The sequence below is a fragment of the Salmo trutta genome, chromosome 3 (genome assembly GCF_901001165.1).
Source record: "Salmo trutta chromosome 3, fSalTru1.1, whole genome shotgun sequence".
NCBI classification, from domain to species: Eukaryota; Metazoa; Chordata; class Actinopteri; order Salmoniformes; family Salmonidae; genus Salmo; species Salmo trutta.
The window spans coordinates 60,009,772-60,031,756 of record NC_042959.1 but is presented as its reverse complement, the minus strand read 5'-3'; the positions used below and the strand labels follow the sequence as shown (position 1 = coordinate 60,031,756).

The 21,985-nt window shown below is 43.1% G+C and overlaps 1 protein-coding gene and 1 long non-coding RNA gene across 5 annotated transcripts in view; one reads left to right on the top strand and one right to left on the bottom strand.

Moving 5' to 3' along the window:
* LOC115181853 (cyclin-dependent kinase 14) overlaps positions 1–21,985 on the top strand; it is a 193,838-nt gene that overhangs the window by 94,226 nt on the left and 77,627 nt on the right. The window lies entirely within an intron of this gene.
* Positions 8,207–8,539, bottom strand: LOC115181904 (uncharacterized). Its single transcript, XR_003873554.1, has 2 exons — positions 8,367–8,539; positions 8,207–8,288 (listed from the first exon to the last, which is right to left on the bottom strand). It is a non-coding gene; the product is annotated as an uncharacterized LOC115181904 (long non-coding RNA).

The following is a 21,985-nucleotide window of genomic DNA, read 5'->3' as shown; positions in this document are numbered from 1 at the left end:
CGGGGGCTGTGATTAAAATAAAAAATATCGGCTAAAACACACATCACGACAAGAGAGACACCACAACACTACATAAAGAGAGACCAAAGACAACAACATATCATGGCAGCAACACATGACAACAACAAGGTAGCAACACAACATGGCAGCAGCACAACATGGTAGCAGGACAACATAGTAGCAGCACAAAACATGGTACAAACATTATTGGGCACAGACAACAGCACAAAGGGCAAGAAGGTAGAGACAACAATACATCACGCAAAGCAGCCACAACTGTCAGTAAGACTGTCCATGATTGAGTCTTTGAATGAAGAGATTGAGATAAAACTGTCCAGTTTGAGTGTTTTTTGCAGCTCGTTCCAGTCGCTAGCTGCAGTGAACTGAAAAGAGGAGCGACCCAGGATGTTTGTGCTTTGGGGACCTTTAACAGAATGTGACTGGCAGAATGGGTCTTGTATGTGGAGGATGAGGGCTGCAGTAGATATCTCAGATAGGGGGGAGTGATGCCTAAGAGGGTTTTATAAATAAGCATCAACCAGTGGGTCTTGCGACGGGTATACAGAGATGACCAGTTTACAGAGGAGTATAGAGTGCATTGATGTGTCCTATAAGGAGCATTGGTGGCAAATCTAATGGCCGAATGGTAAAGAACATCTAGCTGCTCGAGAGCACTCTTACCTGCCGATCTATAATTTATGTCTCCATAATCTAGCATGGTTAGGATGGTCATCTGAATCAGAGTTAGTTTGGCAGCTGGGATGAAAGAGGAGCGATTGCGATAGAGGATACCAAGTCTAGATTTAACCTTAGCCTGCAGCTTGGATATGTGCTGAGAGAAGGACAGTGTACCGTCAAGCAATACTCCCAAGTACTTGTATGAGGTGACTACCTCAAGCTCTAAACCCTCAGAGGTAGTAATCACACCTGTGGGGAGAAGGACATTCTTCTTACCAAACCACAAGACCTTTGTTTTGCAGGTGTCCAGAACAAGGTTAAGGGCAGAGAAAGCTTGTTGGACACTAAGAAAGCTTTGTTGTAGAGCGTTTAACACAAAATCCGGGAGGGACCATCTGAGTATAAGACTGTATCATCTGCATATAAATGAATGAGAGAGCTTCCTACTGCCTGAACTATGTTGTTGATGTAAATTGAGAAGAGTGTGGGGCCTAGGATCGACCCTTGGGGTACTCCCTTGGTGACAGGCAGTGGCTGAGACAGCAGATGTTCTGACTTTATACACTGCACTCTTTGAGAGAGGTAGTTAGCAAACCAGGCCAAAGACCCCTCAGAGACACCAATACTGCTTAACACATGCAGTACCTATCTGAATGATGCGATCTGAATCATTGTTGACTGACCAATTGACTGCGTTTACTGTGTACTTGAGTACTTGAGCAGAAACCTTTGGGTCTTGATCTAATCAGCATGAGGTCTGTGGGCCTCTTTAACTCGGGGTCAGATAGCTATTCAATTCTTCTGCTAGCTGCTTATTTAAGGAACCAGTGATTAGGGATTAATAGGGATGGTAGATAGATTGATAGATATATTTCTGAACAGGACTCAGAGCCTGACTGCATCAATATTTTATAGCTGTGTGAGGTCTCATGAATCCCTTAATCAGCTCATCTGTCCTCCATAATTCCCCCCATCGGCAGAATTGAAGTGGTGTGTTAATGTGATGAATTCATATTCATTCATCCTCTGAAACGAGTTAATGCAGACAATTACTGAGATGAGATGATGGGAGAGAGAAAGAGAGGGATAAAGAAAGAGAGAGAAAGATAGAGAGAGCGAGACGGAGGTTGGTAGAGTCAGCAGTCAGGTGTGAAGACAAAGAGACAAAGAGGTTCGGTTTGTTTTGCCGAGGGCTGTCGAGGATAAGTGTGTGGGTGCGTGTGCGTTTGTATGTCTGTGTGAATCTGTGTGTGTAGGGAGTATGCCCCAGGCAGGGAATCTTACACAAAGCATCCTAGGAGGACAGATAGCAGTGGAGAGAGAGATACTGTATAAAAGCATTTTATTGATTGTCTGTTTTGCCAAAGACAAAATTGGGGCTGTCTGCTCTCCTCACATCTGTAAGATTCCCCCCAATACCCCAGCCCTCTCTGCCCCCTGCATTCATCCAGCACACCCCTTGAATACACAGACACAAAGAGAGAGGGGAAAGAGTGAAAAGAGGGGAGAGACCCAGTAGTGGGATGGCCTGTCGCCAGCTTGGGTATCGATGGAGGTGCACCTGCAACCCTGTTGGCCTGGCAGCAGGTCCTTGGAGGGGGTCTGTGTGCCCTTTAGCAGGTTGCAGGTGGAGCAGAGAAGGGTAGGAGGGGCAGAACAAGCGATGGAAGGGGGTTTGGGGGGAGGATGGGGAAGGGGAAGGGAGGGTTATATGTTTGGGGGGAGGGGACGGGAGGGATGGATGGGGATTGGGGGGGCTGTCTGACTGTCTGGGATAAAATGTAAATGTTATCCAGTGGAGATAAAGGTTTCTTCAGCGAACACCCCTGGGGTGCCTAGGTGGTCCAGATATGAGGAGGAGGAGAGGGGAGAGGAAGGGGGAGAAGGGTAGGGGAGATGAGGCAGAGGAAAGGAGTATGAGGGGAGGAGAGAGAGAAGAGACAGAGTAGTGGAGGATATGGGTGAGAGGAGGGGAGAGGATGGGAAAGGAGGGGGTGGTGGGATAAAGTCTGACAGGTCTATATTGTGTTCTGATTATCCTCTCCTTATTCTCTCCACAATATGAAGACCTTATGAATCCCCTGTTTTAACAGGATCACACCTGTGTAGGTAATAGCATAGCTCACAGCCCCTGTAAGCCATACACATGAGGAGGCCAGAGATGTGCTTATACTAGGCTTATAGTCTTACCTTGACTGTAGAATCATTATTATTTATCTGAGGTAATAACACCTCTGATCATCTCAATGCCAATGTTGTTTTTTCACTTTTTTATTGATTCAGCATGTGTTTCTCATAATCCAGATGGCAATAATTTGTGTTTGGACGTTCAAACATGAATCGGAACACAACAGCTCTATAAAAACATTTTTGTGGTGCCCCGACTTTCTAGTTATTAATTACAATTACATGATTAGCTTAATCAGGTAATGTCATATCACTTAATCCGGCATAGCCAAAACACGGCACATGTTTAGACAGACAAAGCACATACTGTACACATATGTTCAGTCCAACATAGCCACACACACATACAGTCAATTACAGCCACACACATTCAAACAGACAGCCACTCACATGTGGTTTTCAGTTTCAATTCCCTGTCTGTGCAGACAGTATGGGTTTGCTTGTGTCATCAACATTTGCTATTTACTCAACAACATAAACTGTTACATTATCCATTGGATATGATGTGTGTGTGTGTGTGTGTGTGTGTGTGTGTGTGTGTGTGTGTGTGTGTGTGTGTGTGTGTGTGTGTGTGTGTGTGTGCGTTGACGTGTCATTCCCTAGGTGACAGAGGTGACAGCTTCGTCCATCACGCTAATGCAAGGCAAAGGCTCATTGTATTCAGTAAACACACACACCTCTGCTCTGACAGCCTATTTCCTACAGATAGACCTGTCCATATTCCTACTGTTCTTCCGGGGGATGTAATCTTGAACAGAGTGACACTCAGTTAACCAGCTACATTGGGCCTGAGCTCGTACCACGCGTATCTAATACAGACGGACAGAGGGGACGGAGACCCAGTTGTAACTAGCAGCCAGCCAGTCAGCCAATCAGCCAGTCAGTCAGCCCAGCCCACTCACGTCTCAGGACCAGGAAAAGAGCAACACATGGCATAAACACCCACAGGCTCTCTGCTCAGGATAGCCAGGGCTTTGGAAGATTACAACAGAACACTGACATTCATATAAAGCAGCGGCTTTGAATAAATAACAGCCTTTAGTTGATTTGCTCTCAGCTCACACACACTTGCCCATGGAGCTCTGTGGGGACGGGATACAGCATGACAACGATGGGGATAAAGCAAGGTAACAATGGGGATAGCTTTAATTCGGTCACGGATCATTAGAATGGCACTGCTGGAGATTGGCTTCTCTTCTCTCAGGGAAGCAGCATAGATACATTTGGTTTTTAGCTGCAAACAAATAAATAGGCTTCACAACACATAGTAAATAGCCCATACACCAACTGTACTGGGCTGGCTCAGATATTGTCTTGTCACATTGGTTTTTCCATCATGGTTCCAGTGAATATCATAGATGGATGAGCCGGCTAGTGAAGTATAGGCCTTCAGCTTGTCTACATAGTGTGAAAAGTTGGACAATTACACAGTAACGGAATTGCGCTAAGACTCCAATTTTTCTATTAAAATGTATGCTAAACAAAAACCATTGATTTCAAAGTTTAACAAACCATACAACTCTATGCACAAGGACTACTTTTAACAATTTACAATTAACATTTTACAAAAACACATTTACTGGAAGAACTGTGCAAATGCAAACTTTGGTAAAATATATTTTGGTCTCCACGTTTTACAAAAAGTCTTAAATATCTGCTCCAAATGAAGATTCAACGATGTCTGCAGAAAGAATGTGGTGTCAGCTATGACATGACACATAGACTTTGAAATAATCTATTTTGGTTATTGAACTATAGTAAGTGAAGTGGATTGACACCCGGTAACGGAATTTCATCATGGGTCCCAGATCTGTATTACACAGAAAATTATAAATATGGATAAGAAATGTAATTATCTTCATGGTGATGTATCCTAAATAGGTACACTAAGGTATAAACATGCAATATCCTCCTTTGCATATTTGGGTATTATTCTACACACATATTCTACACAAGACCAAATTTGGTTGGTCCGGACAGAACCAAATCTGGACCAATCATAGACGTCTTTGTTGCACAAGTTTGGACATCAAAGTACAGCACAGTAGAGCTCAGTTGAGTTCAGTACAGCACAGCATATAACAGCAAAGTTGAGTAGAGTTCAGTACAGTCGAGTACAGTAAAGTTTAGTTCAGTACAGTACAATACAGTACATTATAGTTTACTCAACTCTAGTGCGTTCTACTGTATACGGTAATGAACTATACTCTACTGTTCTTTACTGTACTGTGCTGTACTGTGCTGTACTGTACTGTGCTGTACTGTGCTGTACTGTGCTGTACTGTGCTGTGCTGTGCTGTGCTGTACTGTGCTGTGCTGTACTGTGCTGTACTGTGCTGTGCTGTGCTGTACTGTGCTGTACTGTACTGTACTGTGCTGTACTGTGCTGTACTGTACTGTACTGTACTGTGCTGTACTGTGCTGTACTGTGCTGTGCTGTGCTGTACTGTGCTGTACTGTGCTGTGCTGTACTGTGCTGTACTGTGCTGTGCTGTGCTGTACTGTGCTGTGCTGTGCTGTACTGTGCTGTACTGTGCTGTGCTGTACTGTGCTGTGCTGTGCTGTACTGTGCTGTGCTGTGCTGTGCTGTGCTGTGCTGTGCTGTGCTGTACTGTGCTGTGCTGTGCTGTGCTGTGCTGTACTGTGCTGTGCTGTACTGTGCTGTACTGTGCTGTGCTGTACTGTGCTGTACTGTGCTGTCCAAACTTGTGAACCCAGCTGTTGTTTGTGACTACTATGATTTCCCATTTTAGCCAATTCATTTGCATAAATTCAGTTAAAGATTTTTCGGAAACTCCGTTAGCAATTTTGAGTTTAACCACTTAGAAATTCATAAACAAAATATTTATCAGTAAAAAACCCGATAACTAACTTTCATTATCCTCCGTCCTCATAAGGGAGAAACATTTGAAAATATCTTAAAGATATATGGGTTTTTGGAATTACAAGGCACAAGGCAATGTTTCTTTACCTTACAGTAGGCAGAAAAATGTCTCCAAAACTAAATATATGTGTTGATATTAGTTCAACATTAGTGTGTTTTGATGTATTTCTTATACCTTTTAAGACTTTTTCTGGTATATGTTTTCTAAGAACTATTTTCCATCTGTTTGACAAGAAATCAAAGCCTTTGCTTATTCCAAATGGCTGAAAAATTTATATGCTTTAATTAGGAAAAATATATAGACTCTTAGCTTTAATTTCACACCTAATTTGACATGCTCTTATGAACTTCACGTTGGTGCTCATGGGTCCTTTTACATGGAAATGACCAGGGTGTTAGTGTGGGTCTAACTTCTTTCAAAATGCCAACTGACTTTTGGCAGACTGAGTACCTATCAGACAGGGATGCTAGGTGACCTTTCTCTCCCCCTCACAAACACACGGGCCTATTAGAGGGGCGTGACTCAGCATAATCTCTCCACCGACAGACAGACAGACAGACGGTACCGACACTCACACACGCACCAACCACAGGAGGATGGTGGCACCTTAATTGGGGAGGACGGAGCGGAATTAGTGGAATGGTATAAAAAACATCAAACATATGGTTTCCATGTGTTTGATGCCATAATATTTGCTCTGTTCAAGACATAATTTTAAGTCGTCCTCCCCCCAGCAGCCTCCTGCGGTACCCACACACACTCACACACACACACACACACACACACACACACACACACACACACACGTGTCTCTGGCCATGCGTCAACTCTTGACTGTCTTGACACTGAGGAGCTGAGCAGGACATGATTCCGAAGAAACAGAGAGTTGAAGAAAAAAAGAGAGCAGAAATGAAAGAGGGATTCAAATGGAAATGTGAGTGTCAGGCTAACTCTGACAGGTGGAGCTGTTTGCTACGCTAACCGACCATCTAGCTGCCAGGCCAAGCAGACTGGTGGACATTTTTCTAGATGTATTTCTCTATCTGTCTTTTCTTCCTCGAGCTGACAGCAGAGTACACAGACATACAACAGGACGAGACGTGATTGGGGTGGGAGAAAATATAAACAGCTCAATTTGATGGGTCAGTACTTCTGAGGCAATGCAATATAGTGAGAGTTGTCTCAGTGTGGTGCCATTTTGGTTCAATACCTTGGGTGAGTGAGTCCATGTCCATCCTGGTCCATGAGGCTGTCGTGTCTCTACTATGGTTAAATGAGATCTCATGCTATTTTCAAATCGATTAGCTAACGTTTAATTGATTACGTGATTGAATTAAACCATGCAACAATTACAGTTTCTCCCAATTGCTAAAACACAATTTTGCAAACTAGGCTGGTTTTATCAAAATACTTAACACAATTCACAAAACAACACACCAAAACTGCAAAATACCTCATATATCCTGCAAAATGAAGCACTGCAACCAAAACTACATATAGCGTTATCAAAATCAAACGTTTGCACGAAATGGCACACACTTCATTCATATTACCAGATTTTTGTCTGACCAACTACACCCTGTTGGGCATAATGAAAAGCACTCTCATCTTTACTATGCTTTGCCATGATACTGAAATAGTTCAAATTGTAGAAAATTCTTCACATTAACAGAAATATTTGCAGATACACACACATGCTGTTGAAACATTTCATTTTGTATTTTTCACCAAACAAGTCAGTGCAACATATGCACAGCAGATATATTTACATTGGACTGAACAAAAATATGCTCACAAAAAAACTGTCAACTGAAAAAGAAAATTGCAGAAAAAATGTGCAGAAAAACTATATAGAAAAAGGAAAAATAATTAGGCAGCATCTTGCCGCACAGCTGGGTCTGGCCACAACGCCTCGTCCACATCACAGGCAATATCTTCCCTTGCCAGACATCGAGGGAAGAAGCGCCTTGAGTGCCTTATCCATCCCTGAGTCGCACCCACATCAATCTCATCACATGCCTCTTCCATGGCCTGCACAAGAGGCATGCGCACAAAGGGCTGCCGGTCGTATACCTTCCACCGCCATGCCGAAAATAACTCTTCTATGGGGTTCAGAAATGGTGAGTATGGTGGGAGGTATTGCACGAGAAATGGTGGGTGGTCAGCAAACCAGTTTTGGACTTGGGCTGCACGATGAAAGCTCACGTTGTCCCATACTACAACATACCGGGTTCTTTGAGGGTCTGCATCATTCACACGCTCTGGTGGTATGAGAATGTTGTGGAGTCTGTCCAGAAATGGGAGAATATGGGCTGTGTTGTATGGTCCAAGGTTGGCATGACGGTGGAGGACACCATGTGTATTGGAGATGGCAGCGCACATTGTGATGTTCCTACCACATTGGCCAGGAACAACTATAATGGCTCTGTGGCCAATGACGTTTCTCCCCCTTCTTCTGGTCTTTGCTAGGTTGAACCCAGCCTCATCTATAAAGATGAACTCATGTGGGATTGCATGAGCATCCATTTCCAGTACTCCCTGAAAACAAAGAACAAAAGCAGTCAATATGGTGTTATCCAGCACACTGTAGTGTACTGCAGTCAATATTGTACTTACATCCACATATGCTCGTCTGACCTCTTTGTTTCTTTGAGAGTTTCTCTCAAACGGCACCTTATAAAGTTGTTTCATTCTGATTTGGTTTCGCTTGAGAATGCGAGCCAATGTGGACAGACTGACTCGTTGAATGTTGTTGAATATGGTGTTGTCTTGGATGATGTGGCTTTGAATTTCTCATAATCTGATTTCATTATTTTCCAAAACCAAGTTTACAATGGCAGCTTCCTGTACCCCGGGGAACATTTGGCCCCTTCCTCCACCATGGTTGTGTCTCTCAGTCCTTTAGAAAAACAAAAAAACAAAAATATAGGGCTTGGACAATGCAGCCTAAAGATATTTCCCCCACAGTAGAGTAAATTCTACAGGACATTTGTGCAGTTAGTGTATGACATCAGCCATTCATGAAGTAAACAGGTGTCACCCAACTGATACACTATGACATGGGGTGTACTACATAGTGTGAAAGAAATTTTGGTTACATACCTGTACTCCAGTCTAAATGTCCGGATGACACAGGCGACAGTAAAACAGCTCATGTTGGGCTGCACTCTCTGTCCAGCCTCTCGCATTGTCAGCCCATGGTTGATGACATGATCAACTAAGGTTGCTCTGATTTCATTTGAAAGTTGTTGTCTTCTTTGGCCATGAACTCCTCTACCAGCTCTACCCCTACCTCTCACTCTTCCTCCCCCTCTCATTCTCACCCTCCCTCTTCCTCTTCCTATCGCTGCAACGGCTTCCATTGCTGTTGTAAAACACAAGGTGCTCACCTGTGGTCTTTTCATTGTGCTTACTTCCTGATTGAAGTGGTAACAATTAACCATTGAGGTGTTTGGCCAGGTGGCACATGTATTGGCAAATTAGCTCATGTAGTGTCATTTTGAATGGCAGTGTTTTGAAATGGAAAACATGTGACTTTATGTCAGATTGTTGTGTCTTATGCAGAGAACCGTGTGCAGTGCATTTAAAAAGTGCCATTTTGAATTGCAAAATGTGTGTAAAGCAGAAAATGTGTTTAGACTTTTGGAGACTTGAGAAGAGGTTTTGCTCTCTGTGTGTCAGTTTAAATAATTGTGCTGTGCATGTCATTTTAGTGTGTTAGCAATTGGAAAAAACTGTAAACCATTAATAACCTAGAGCACCACGGAAGCATTAGTTTATATAGAGTCTCTATCTCCCGAATCCACTCCTGAAGATATGAAGATCTTTTATGTCAATAGCAGTCAATCAGTCATGAATTATTCTTTACCTAATATCGGTCTCATCTGAACGTCGTAAAATTCTTGGTTATCTGCACGAACCCAGCCTTTACTTATGAATCATCCATACACAAATTGGCTCAATTACTTATTTACTAACTAATTAAACAATTACAGAATATACAATACATAATAAAATGATACAGTACATACCGTCCCTAGTGGACCAAACAAAAACAGTTTGGTTATAACACGATAGATTCAGAGAGGAAAAGGGGAAGTGGAGGAAGACAAAGGAACATGGGTCTCTATCGGACATGGAAAGCTATTCTCGCATAAATATGAATGCATATGCACTTTAACCTCTCTAGGGTAGGTGGCACCAAATCGTCCCACCTACGTAACAGCCAGTGGAATCCTGTGGCGCGTTATTCAAATACCTTAGAAATGCTATTACTTCAATTTCTCAAACATATGACTATTTTATAGCATTTTAAAGACAAGACTCTCGTTAATCTAACCACACTGTCCGATTTCAAAAAGGCTTTACAACGAAAGCAAAACATTAGATTATGTCAGCAGAGTACCCAGCCAGAAATAATCAGACACCCATTTTTCAAGCTAGCATATAATGTCACAAAAACCCAGAAGACAGCTAAATGCAGCACTAACCTTTGATGATCTTCATCAGATGACACACCTAGGACATTATGTTATACAATACATGCATGTTTTGTTCAATCAAGTTCATATTTATATCAAAAACCAGCTTTTTACATTAGCATGTGACGTTCAGAACTAGCATACCCCCCGCAAACTTCCGGCGAATTTACTAACAATTTACTAAATTACTCACGATAAACGTTCACAAAAAGCATAACAATTATTTTAAGAATTATAGATACAGAACTCCTATATGCACTCGATATGTCCGATTTTAAAATAGCTTTTTGGTGAAAACACATTTTGCAATATTCTAAGTAGATAGCCCGGCATCACAGGGCTAGCTATTTAGACACCCAGCAAGTTTAGCCTTCACCAAACTCCGATTTACTATTAGAAAAGTTTGATTACCTTTGGTGTTCTTCGTCAGAATGCACTCCCAGGACTTCTACTTCAATAACAAATGTTGGTTTGGTCCCAAATAATCCATAGTTATTTGGGACCAAGACACTATCCGAATGGTAAATAAGGGTTACGAGCACGGCGCATTTCGTGACAAAAAAAATCGAAATATTCCATTACCGTACTTCGAAGCATGTCAACCGCTGTTTAAAATCAATTTTTATGCAATTTTTCTCGTAAAAAAGCGATAATATTCCGACCGGGAATCTGCAATTAAGTAAACAGACGAAAGAAAATAAAGTATGGGGTCGACTCGGGCACGCGCCTAAGCCCATTGTCCTCTGATCGGCCACTTGTCAAAAGCGATAATGTGTTTCAGCCTGGGGCTGCCTCGATATCGTTCAGCTTTTTCCCGGGCTCTGAGAGCCTATGGGAGCCGTAGGAAGTGTCACGTTACAGCAAAGATCCTCAGTCTTCAATAAACAGAGGCAAGAAGAACAACAACTTGTCAGACAGGCCACTTCCTGCATGGAATCTTCTCAGGTTTTTGCCTGCCATATGAGTTCTGTTATACTCACAGACACCATTCAAACAGTTTTAGAAACTTTAGGGTGTTTTCTATCCAAAGCCAATAATTATATGCATATTCTAGTTACTGGGCAGGAGTAGTAACCAGATTAAATCGGGTACGTTTTTTATCCGGCCGTGTAAATACTGCCCCCTAGCCCTAACAGGTTAAGGAGAAGTGTATCTATAATTCTTTCAATAACTGTTGTAAATTTTATCAACGTTTATGATGAGTATTTTTGTAAATTGATGTGCTCATTCACCGGAAGTTTTGGGAGGCAAAACATTTCTGAACATCATGCGCCAATGTAAAATGGGGTTTATGGATATAAATATGAACTTTATCGAACAAAACATACATGTATTGTGTAACATTGAGTCCTGGGAGTGTCATCTGATGAAGATCATCAAAGGTTAGTGATTCATTTTAGCTGTATTTCTGGTTTTTGTGATGCCTCTCCTTGCTTGGAAAATGGCTGTGTGGTTTTTCTTGTTTAGGCGCTGTCCTAACATAATCTAATGTTATGCTTTTGCCGTAAAGCCTTTTTGAAATTGGACAATGTGGTTGGATTAACGAGAAGATTTTCTTTAAAATGGGATATAATAGTTGTATGTTTGAAAAATTTGAATTATGAGATTTTTGTTGTTTTGAATTTGCCGCCCTGCTATTTCACTGGCTGTTGGCAGTGTGTCCCACATGTCCCGGAGAGGTTAAACTCTTAAAGACCTAGTAATATTTTACATCAATAGCAGTCAATATTAATTGTCACCTTATTTCAGTCTCATCTGAAAGTTGTAAATTCTTGGTTATCTTCACGAACCCTGGCTAACAAGTTGAATCAGCAATACAAACTTTGGTTTAATTATTTATTTACTAAATAATCACATAGAATTACATATACACAGAATGCAAATTATGTCATACAGAAAACGTCCCTGGTGGACGGAGCCAACATGACGGCTGGTTACACAAAGGAAAGGGAGTTGGGTTTGAGTGAAAGAGCGGGAAGACTGAGGAACAAAGGGAGAAGCTATACTATCATAAATACAGTATCTTATGCATTCTAAATTACCGCCCATTTGGAAAAGGAAAATGCAATAAATATTTACTCTGAGCTGTGCTTCGGTAGGTTGGTCGTAGATGCTGGCCGTGTTGCCCAACAGAGATCTTCCTGTCCTTGGAAGAATGTCTCTGGTGGTAAACTGGATACGTTGTAGTATCGTCGTTGTGTGTTAGACTGGATCCATCGTCCGTCCTTTCCTAGCCCACGTTTACAGTGGCCGCTGCTAACTCAACGGCTAGGAGGTATCACTTCTGTAGTGAATAAGAGTTCAAAGTTCATACCATTCGCAACCAAAGCTCACGCTGAGGTTGGCTTAGTTCTGTAGTTGACATGTTAGTCCTTTTAACGTGGGACCGTTGTCCTCACGTCCTTGGAATAGCTTATTATCTGAATCCTTCTGACATCGGACCGTCGCCCTAATGTACCCGGAACAGAAAATTATATTTTCGTAAAGGGCTTATATAGTGGAGGGAGAGAAGGGTGTGTTTCATAGTTTATAACCAATGTCCCTTCACAGGGGCGGGCCAATGATGGAGCAGAGCTTTAACCTTATGAAAACCCAATTCTCTCATTTGGAAGCTAAAATTACATTTAATCTTTTCACAAATAGTTTCATATTTAAACATTTAAATTGCACAACAATTCCATGTGAATCTGATAACTATAATGTGTAGACTTTCCAAGATACAGTTTGTCATCCTATCATTAATAAGAATGTCTCAGATGACAACCGAACTGACATCATATTCATAAAGTACCAATGCATATTTTCAACTGGTTGGATTACCGAAATATGGTTCCTTTCCCCCCACCTTTTGATGTTCCCAGACTCTATATGTGTAACAAAGGTTCTTCAAGAGTCCTTCTGTAGAGTCAAGAGAGAGAGGGAAGGAAGAAAGGTATTTATGGGGGGGGTCATAAACCTACCCCCTGGCCAACGTCATGACACGTGTGTGTTTGTCTGTCTGAACGTGTGTGTCAGTGTTTGTGCAGGCGGCCAGAGGAGAGGATGCTGGTTAAACCAGAGGATATAGGTTGAATTATTCCTAAACCAGGTACTTATCTCTACATCCAGGGAGATTAAGTAATATGAGTTTAGTATGAGAAGTAAGCCGCACGCACGCATGCACACACACACACACACACACACACACAGTAATATGAGTTTGGTTTTGAGGCATAAGCCACTGCACACAACTCAGTCAGATTAGGGAGAGAGAGGGGGCAGACCACCCAACGTAACCGTGTGGAGAGTGAATGCGGTCTCTCCTGTCGGAACTTACTGAACACATACTAAACACATTCTACCCTGTGTGAGTAGAGGCTGATCCCTGTGGTTCTGATCCATGGGGTGACCTTTATCTCCTGACCCCTGGCTGGACGTGACCATGTTCATTAGTGCACACTGTAGTAAATGTTTGCATACCTGTAGAAAAACCTTACAGTCCCTCTCCTGACCACAAACTAACAGCCCTCTAACTATTGAAACAAGTAGTCACCTGCCCCAAACTCTTCCTGACTCCCTGACCCTGCAGAGAGCAGAGGCAGCGGATGGGTCTAATTGTTTATAGGCTACCCTGTTTGCACCTCTGGAGCTCTCCAGTTACATGCCACACCCAGTGACCTCTGAATGGGACATTTGACTGTCCATCACCACTTTTGACCCTGCTCAGCTGCGTCTCCTCAGGGAATCTGTCCAATAGGCAGATGGGACCGGGACAAGTTTAAAAGCACAATCCAGCCCTGTCCGGGATCAGTCTTCAGAAAGCAGAGTCAGGGGTCAGGTGTGAAGACAAAGAGACAAAGCGGTTTGATTGTTTTTGCCGAGGGCTGTCGGGGATAAGTGTGTGTGGGTGTTTGAAAAAAATTGTAAAACAAGGAAAATTCAGACAAGTGGAGACATTTCACCAGGCCCCACAAGGAAAAAGACTATTCTAGGCTTAAGCCTTCCGCATGCTTCGGATCAACTGGTGCCTAGCCAGACTCGGCTAAGCGAACCGAACGAGTGTGCTTACACTCTCTTAAAAGTCCTTCGCTTGAAAAATTAGAAAAAAGTGGCAATAGTAGTGTTAGCCGATCTTGATACACCGAAGCCAGTATACACTTCCTTAAAATAGTCAGAATGAATATAAGATGAAAGCTAGACAAACCCCAAATTGCTCACTGTGCCCTCACATGTTTTCATGTGGTTTGGGAATGCCCTGGGGTTTTACGCTTCTGGGGTTGTCTTTCTAACATGATAGGTAGAAATGTATCGTGTTCACAATTTATTTCATTTTAAACGATGACATTACTTCAGACCTATCTGTCAAACAGGGACGTATTCGGCTGGTTGGATTAAAAGCAGCCAAGAAAATTCTAGCCTCATGTTGGCAGGCTCCTCATTCTTTAAGCAGACAGCAGTGGCTGCTATCATTCATGGACATATAAACATGGAAATATCTGTAGGACGCATGCATGAGGAAACATATTTGCTCTTTCTTCAAGGTATGATTCTGTAAAAAGACTGCTATTGTGAACCACTAATCTAATTTTGGATTGGGGAAGTCCTGTGGGACAGGGGTGGGATGGGAACTGTTTGTCTTGTTCGGTCTTGTCACTTGTTTTTCTGTCCCATGTATACCTTATTAAAAATAATAAAAACATTTGATCAACAACAAAAAAAGAATGAATCTAAGATAACTCAAGAAATCTGTCATTAATTGTGAAGTTTTTGCTAAGGAGATTTTAGTCGCGCAATGTTACATCTAGCTAAGATGTTTGGTTCAGCATTTCTCAAGTGGAAAAAATTTGCATGAAAACGATTAGACTCTCGTTGAATGACAAGAAACACTTCATGAAGAATCCCTACTGTTGACCAGTCACCGACGAAGGGGCTTAGACTTCGGCTACCAACTTCGTCTCACCTCGAGAATAATAGTTGTGTGCACGAAACAGCCCAATAAATCTTGCCGAAGATCAAAACGAACAAAAAACGTCACAAAATGTCGTCATAATGTGCACAAACGGTTTGAACTGTTTTGGATGGGAAGCATGCAGACGCCTTTAGAGGTTTAGAGTTAGGGGGGGGGGGGTTGTGTGCCCTTTAGCAGGTAGCATGTGGAGCAGAGAAGGATAGGAGGTGAGGAGCAAGGGGTGGAAGGGGGTTTGGGGAGAGGAGTGGTAAGGGGAAGAGAGGGGTGGAAGGCGGTTTGGGGGAGGAGGAGTAAGGGGAAGAGAGGGGTGGAAGGCGGTTTGGGGGAGGAGGAGTAAGGGGAAAGGAGGGGTGGAAGGGGGGTTGGAGGAGAAATGGGGAGGGGGCTGTCTGACTGTCTGGGGTAAAATTAAAATGTTGTCCAGTGGAGTTAAGGGTTTTCTTCAGCAAACACCCCTGGGGTGCCTAGGTGGTCCAGATATGAGGAGGAGAGAGGAGGGGGGAGGAGGGGAGAGGATGGGAAAGGAGGGGGTGGTGGGATAAAGTCTGACAGGTCTATATTGTGTTCTGATTATCCTCTCCTTATTCTCTCCACAATATGAAGACCTTATGAATCCCCTGTTTTAACAGGATCACACCTGTGTAGGTAATAGCATAGCTCACAGCCCCTGTAAGCCATACACATGAGGAGGCCAGAGATGTGCTTATACTAGGCTTACAGTCTTACCTTGACTGTAGAATCATTATTATTTATCTGAAGTAATAACACCTCTGATCATCTCAATGCCAATGCCCACACATTCACACAATTTGTTTTTCACTTTTTTATTGATTCAGCATGTGTTTCTCAAAAATCCAGATGGCAATAATTAGTGTTTGGACGTTCAAACATTAACTGACCTTTTGTGGCGTTATGAATATGATTAGCATACATTTGAGGAATTGAACACGTCAAATTTAGCTGTTTATATTTTCTCCCACCCCAATCACGTCTCGTCCTGTTGTGTGTCTGTGTACTCTGCTGTCAGCTCGAGGAAGAAAAGACAGATAGAGAAATACATCTGGAGTAATGTCCACCAGTCTGCTTGGCCTGGCAGCTAGACGGTCAGTTAGTGTAGCAAACAGCTCCATCTGTGAGAGTTAGGCTGACACTAGGGTTTGCAAAGGGTCGGAAACTTTCTAGTAAATTTCCTGAATTTGTCTGGAAATTTTCCATGGGAAGTTAAGCCCGGGAATTTGGTGAATTTTGCTTAAATTCATCAAAAAAGTTAGCTTATAACAGTGAACCTTTTTTGTGGGATACACGTAAGGCAATTCTAGGACTTGTGGCATATTTTGGTTAAACTATCCACAATTCAATGGAATTGCAACCCTCTGCATGCACAGTGCATTCTTCTATCACATGTACAGCGTATTCTCAAGATCTTGTACACTAATGAGATGCTATTGAGCCCACATTACTACACTGTCTGAGCCAAGGACTACATGTTATCTGGTAAGTTTTGATTACCATACTGAATGGTGTGAATGTATTTTATGTGACATACATGATTTTTTGTTAATAAATAGTAAATATTAGCCTACAGCAAAGTGTGTTTAAATAATTCTAACTTGTAAACAATTTCTGCTAGTTAGTTTTTGCTACCATGTGAGTTTTAGTCCCTACATTGCAGATGAGCTGAAGGCAGTCATCAATGACATTGGACCACAGAAGGTATTTGCACTGGTGACAGACATGCTGCGAACATGAAGGCTGCTTGGTCTAAAATGGAGGAGTCCTTCACTCACATCACACCCATTGGCTGTGCTGCTCATGCATTGAATCTGCTCCTCAAGGACATCATGGCACTGAAAACAATGGCTACACTCTACAAGAGAGCCCAGGAAATGGTTAGGTATGTGAGAGGTCATCAAGTTATAGCAGCAATCTACCTCACCAAGCAAAGTGAGAAGAATAAGAGCACCACATTGAAGCTGCCCAGCATCACCCGTTGGGGTGGTGTTGTCATCATGTTTGACAGTCTCCTGGAGGGAAAGGAGTCTTTCCAAGAAATGGCCATATCACAGTCTGCCGGTATGGACAGACCCATCAAGAGGATCCAGCCTGAAACTCCTGAAACCTATAGCAGTAGCCATTGCATGGATTGAGGGAGACAATGCCATCCTGTCTGATGTTCAGACTCTGCTTGCAGATGTAAGAGAATAAATCCATACTGCCTGCCCACTTCACTGTTGCTCCAAGCAGAGGAAACTGCAGTTCTGAAATACATCAAAAAGCGTGAAGACTTCTGCCTGAAGCCCATACACCCCACAGCGTACATGTTGGACCCCAAGTATGCTGGCAAGAGCATCCTGTCTGGTGCAGAGATCAACCCGGCCTATGGTGTCATCACTACCGTGTCCTCGCCACCTTGGCCTGGATGAGGGCAAGGTTCTTGGCAGTCTGGAGAAGTACACTTCCAAGCAAGGGCTTTGGGATGGAGATGCAATATGGCAGTTGTGCCAACATATCTCATCAGCCACCTGGTGGAAGGGACTTTGTGGATCTGAGGCTCTTTCCCCTGTTTCCATCATCCTCCAAATCCCACCAACATCAGCCGCCTCAGAGCGCAACTGGTCCTTGTTTGGGAACACACACATCAAAGCACGCAACAGGCTGACCAATAAAAGGGTTGAAAAATTGGTGGCTATCCGGGCAAATTTGAGGCTTTTTGTGCCTGACAACAAGCCATCCTCAACAAGGTTGGAAAGTGACAGTGAATGTGAGGCCTCAGTCTGATGTTCAAGAGGTGGACATTGAGGAGGTCCAGGGAGAAGACGTGGAAGCCTGAGAGGAAGACAACCAAAGCTTTAGTTTTTGGAAGATGTGATGGATCATTGGGGATCATTCAATATTCCCTTTCTTTTGTTGTTCAGTGAAATCATCCCATGTGAAGAGTGAACTAATTTAATTAAAGTTACATTTGTAACTAAATTGTTTTTTTTATTTCTATTGGAATGATTTAATCATTTGCAATTATGTCTACTTATGATAAGGTAAAATGTTTGTTTCTGTCTCCATATGATATGGTAAATATATCCAATACAAAAAACATCTACATTTAAATGGTATTGTCACGACTTCCGCCAAAGTCGGCTCCCCTCCTTGGGCGGTCGACGTCACCAGCCTTCTTGCCATCGCCGCTCCATTTGTCATTTTTCCATTTGTTTTGTCTTGTTCCCCGCACACCTGATTTACATTCCCTAATCACACTGCATATATATATCTATTTATATTCCTCTGTTCCCCCCATGTCTTTGTGTGGAATTCTTTTGTTACGTGTTTAGTGTTACGCGCCAGACTGTTTTTTTCCCAGGTATCGTGTTTTGACCTGTAATATGGTTATTGTCATACATTTGCATTATCGTGAGTGTTTTCGCGCTTAGTCTCTTTTGCCAGTGGCTGGAGGTTTTTTGACGCAGTTATGTCTGCCTTTTGTGCTTCTGCCAAATAAAGTGCGCCTGATCACAACTCTCTGCTCTCCTGCACCTGACTTCTCACCAGTAGCGCACAACCTTGACAGGTATTAATATTAATTTGCATATATTTCCATTAATTCCCATATATTCCTGTTAATTCCCATATATTCCTGTTAATTCCCACGGAAAGTTTCCATCTCTGAATATTCCCCAAAATGTGCAACCCTATCTGACACTCACATTTACATTTTAATCCCCCTTTCATTCCTGCTCTCTCTTTTTCTTCAACTCTCTTTTTCTTCAGAATCAAATCAACTAAAGGCTGTTATTTATTCAAAGTTGTTGCTTTATTTTAATGTTGGTGTTCTTTTGAAATCTTCCAAAGCCCTGGCTATTCTGAGCAGAGAGCATCTGTGTGTTCATGCTCAAGTGTTGCTCTTTACCTGGTCCTGAGACGTGAGCGTGGCTCCTTATGAGCTGGCTGGCTGACTGGCTGGCTGCTAGGTAGAGCAGGCTGAGTCTCCGTCCCCTCTGTCCGTCTGTATTAGATACGCGTGGTACGAGCTCAGGCCCAATGTAGCTGGTTAACTGAGTGTCACTCTGTTCAAGATTACATCCCCCGGAAGAACAGTAGGAATATGGACAGGTCTATCTGTAGGAAATTGGCTGTCAGAGCAGAGGTGTGTGTGTCCGTGTGTGTCCGCGTTTGTCCGCGTTTGTCCGCGTGTGTCCGTGTGTGTCCGTGTGTGTGTTTACTGAATACAATGAGCCTTTCTCCTTGCATTAGTGTGATGGACGATGCTGTCGCCTCTGTCACCTAGGGAATTAATTATTCTCTCACGTCAACACACGCACACACAGGAGTGCATTAGCAAGGACAGCATATCCTATGGATATTGTAACAGTTCATGTTGTTGAGTAAATAGCAAGTGTTGATGACACAAACACAGTCATGCTGTGTGCACAGACAGAGAATTGAAAGTGAAAACCACATGTGAGTGACTGTCTGATCAATGTGTGTGGCTGTAATTGACTGTACGTGTGTGTGGCTATGTTGGACTGAACATATGAGTATAGTGTGTGCTTTGTCTGTCTAAACGTGTGTGTGTGTGTGTGTGTGTGTGTGTGTGTGTGTGTGTGTCTGTCTAAACAGGTGTGTGTGTGTGTGTGTGTGTGTCGGTCTGAATGTGTGTGTCAGTGTTTGTGCAGGCGGCCAGAGGAGAGGATGCTGGTTAAACCAGAGAATATTGGTTGAATTATTCCTAAACCAGGTAATTATCTCTACATGCAGGGAGATGAAGTAATATGAGTTTAGTATGAGACACATACTCACACACTCACACGTACACACACGCATACACACAGTAATATGAGTTTGGTTTGAGTCGTAAGCCACTGCACACGACTCAATCTGATCTGAAACAGAGAAGGGGCTGCCTCCTGCCGCTGGGTAAATAAATGATGTCATTCCAGAAACAGCCGCAGTGGCGGCAACGGCCTGACCACCCAATGTGACCGTGCATCTGTCAAGCCCCAGTGGAGAGTGAAAGTGGTCTCTCGGGTCAGAGCGTACTAACCATATTCCACCCGGTGTGAGTGGGAGAAGAGGCTGATCCATGTAGTTCTGATCTGTGGGGTGACTAACCCCTGTCCCCTGGCTGGTCGTGACCCTGGATCGTGTTCATTAAGGTACATCAAAATGCAGAGCAACTGAAAACAAGCTCATATAGTACCTCCATTTTTTTACTCTGTTTCGGACCATTTTCTTCCATTTTATGGCTACTGAGCATGGCCATGATCTGATGAGCTGGGGTTGTGCTCTCTCTCTCTCTCTATGGGTGAGAGGTAGCCTAGCGGTTCAGAGCATTGGACCGAAAGGTCGCTGGTTTGAATCTCTGAGCCGGCAAGGTGGACAAATTTGTATTTTTGCCCTTGAGCAAGGCAGGGCGCTGATAATGTGGATGTTGATTAAGGCAGTCCCCTGCACCTCTCTGATTTAGAGGGGTTGGGTTAAATGTGGAAGACACATTTCGGTTGAATGCATTCAGTTTTACAACTGACTAGGGATCTCCCTTCCCTCTGTCTCTTTCTTCCTCCCTCCACCTCTCTCTCTTTCTCTCCTTGAACTTGGGTAGACTGTGACCTGTTTCACCAGTGACCTGCCTGCTGTCTGTCAGTGAGGGACGGGCCAACTGTAATCCCCTCATAGCTCAGTGACCAGGCAGACATACTATCCATGAACCCTATTCAATCTCTTTCCCTATAGAGAAGACAAGGCCATTGTAAACAACACATGGTTACGAAGATGACAACGCTGTTAAATGCTCACTCATTAGTTGTGGCTGGGTGGTCTAGGAGATGGTGGAGGTAATGTGTGTGCGTGCGTGTGTGTTCCACTTTTTAATCTCAGTGGAATGCCTGGACTTCTCTTATCTAGAGAGAGAGAGAGAGAGAGAGAGAGAGACTTTCTGTCTCAGCTATGCTGACTGTTCTGTCCTGTCGTCTGTCCTGACCTTTGACCTGACTGATGGACATGTCTGGAACATGTCAGTTGAACTGGCAAGGGAAAGTTTCAGCGCCTTCCATCCAGCTACAGTTAACTAGATGTCTCCTGCAGTGTATACGGCACTGAACCTGAAACTGAGAAACTCAGAAGATTATCTTCCCTCAATCTGCTACAAATGCGGAAGTTACAGTTGAAGTCGGAAGTACACTCAGGTTGGAGTCATTAAAACTCGTTTTTCAACCACTCCACAAATTTCTTGTTAGCAAACTATAGTTTTGGCAAGTCGGTTAGGACATCTACTTTGTGCATGACACAAGTCATTTTTCCAACAATTGTTGACAGACAGATTATTTCACTTATCATTTACTGTATCACAATTCCAGTGGGTCAGAAGTTTACATACACTAAGTTGACTGTGCCTTTAAACAGCTTTGAAAATTCCAGAAAATGATGTCATGGCTTTAGAAGCTTCTGATAGGCTAATTGACATCATTTGAGTCAATTGGAGGTGTACCTGTGGATGTATTTCAAGGCCAACCGTCAAACTCAGTGCCTCTTTGCTTGACATCATGGGGAAATCAAAAGAAATCATCCAAGACCTCAGAAAAAATTGTAGACCTCCACAAGTCTGGTCCATCCTTGGGAGAAATTTCCAAACGCCTGAAGGTACCACGTTCATCTGTACAAACAACAGTATGCAAGTATAAACACCATGGGACCACGCAGCCGCCATACTGCTCAGGAAGGAGACACGTTCTGTCTCCTAGAGATGAACGTACTTTGGTGCGAAAAGTGCAAATCAATCCCAGAACAACCATAAAGGAACTTGTGAAGATGCTGGA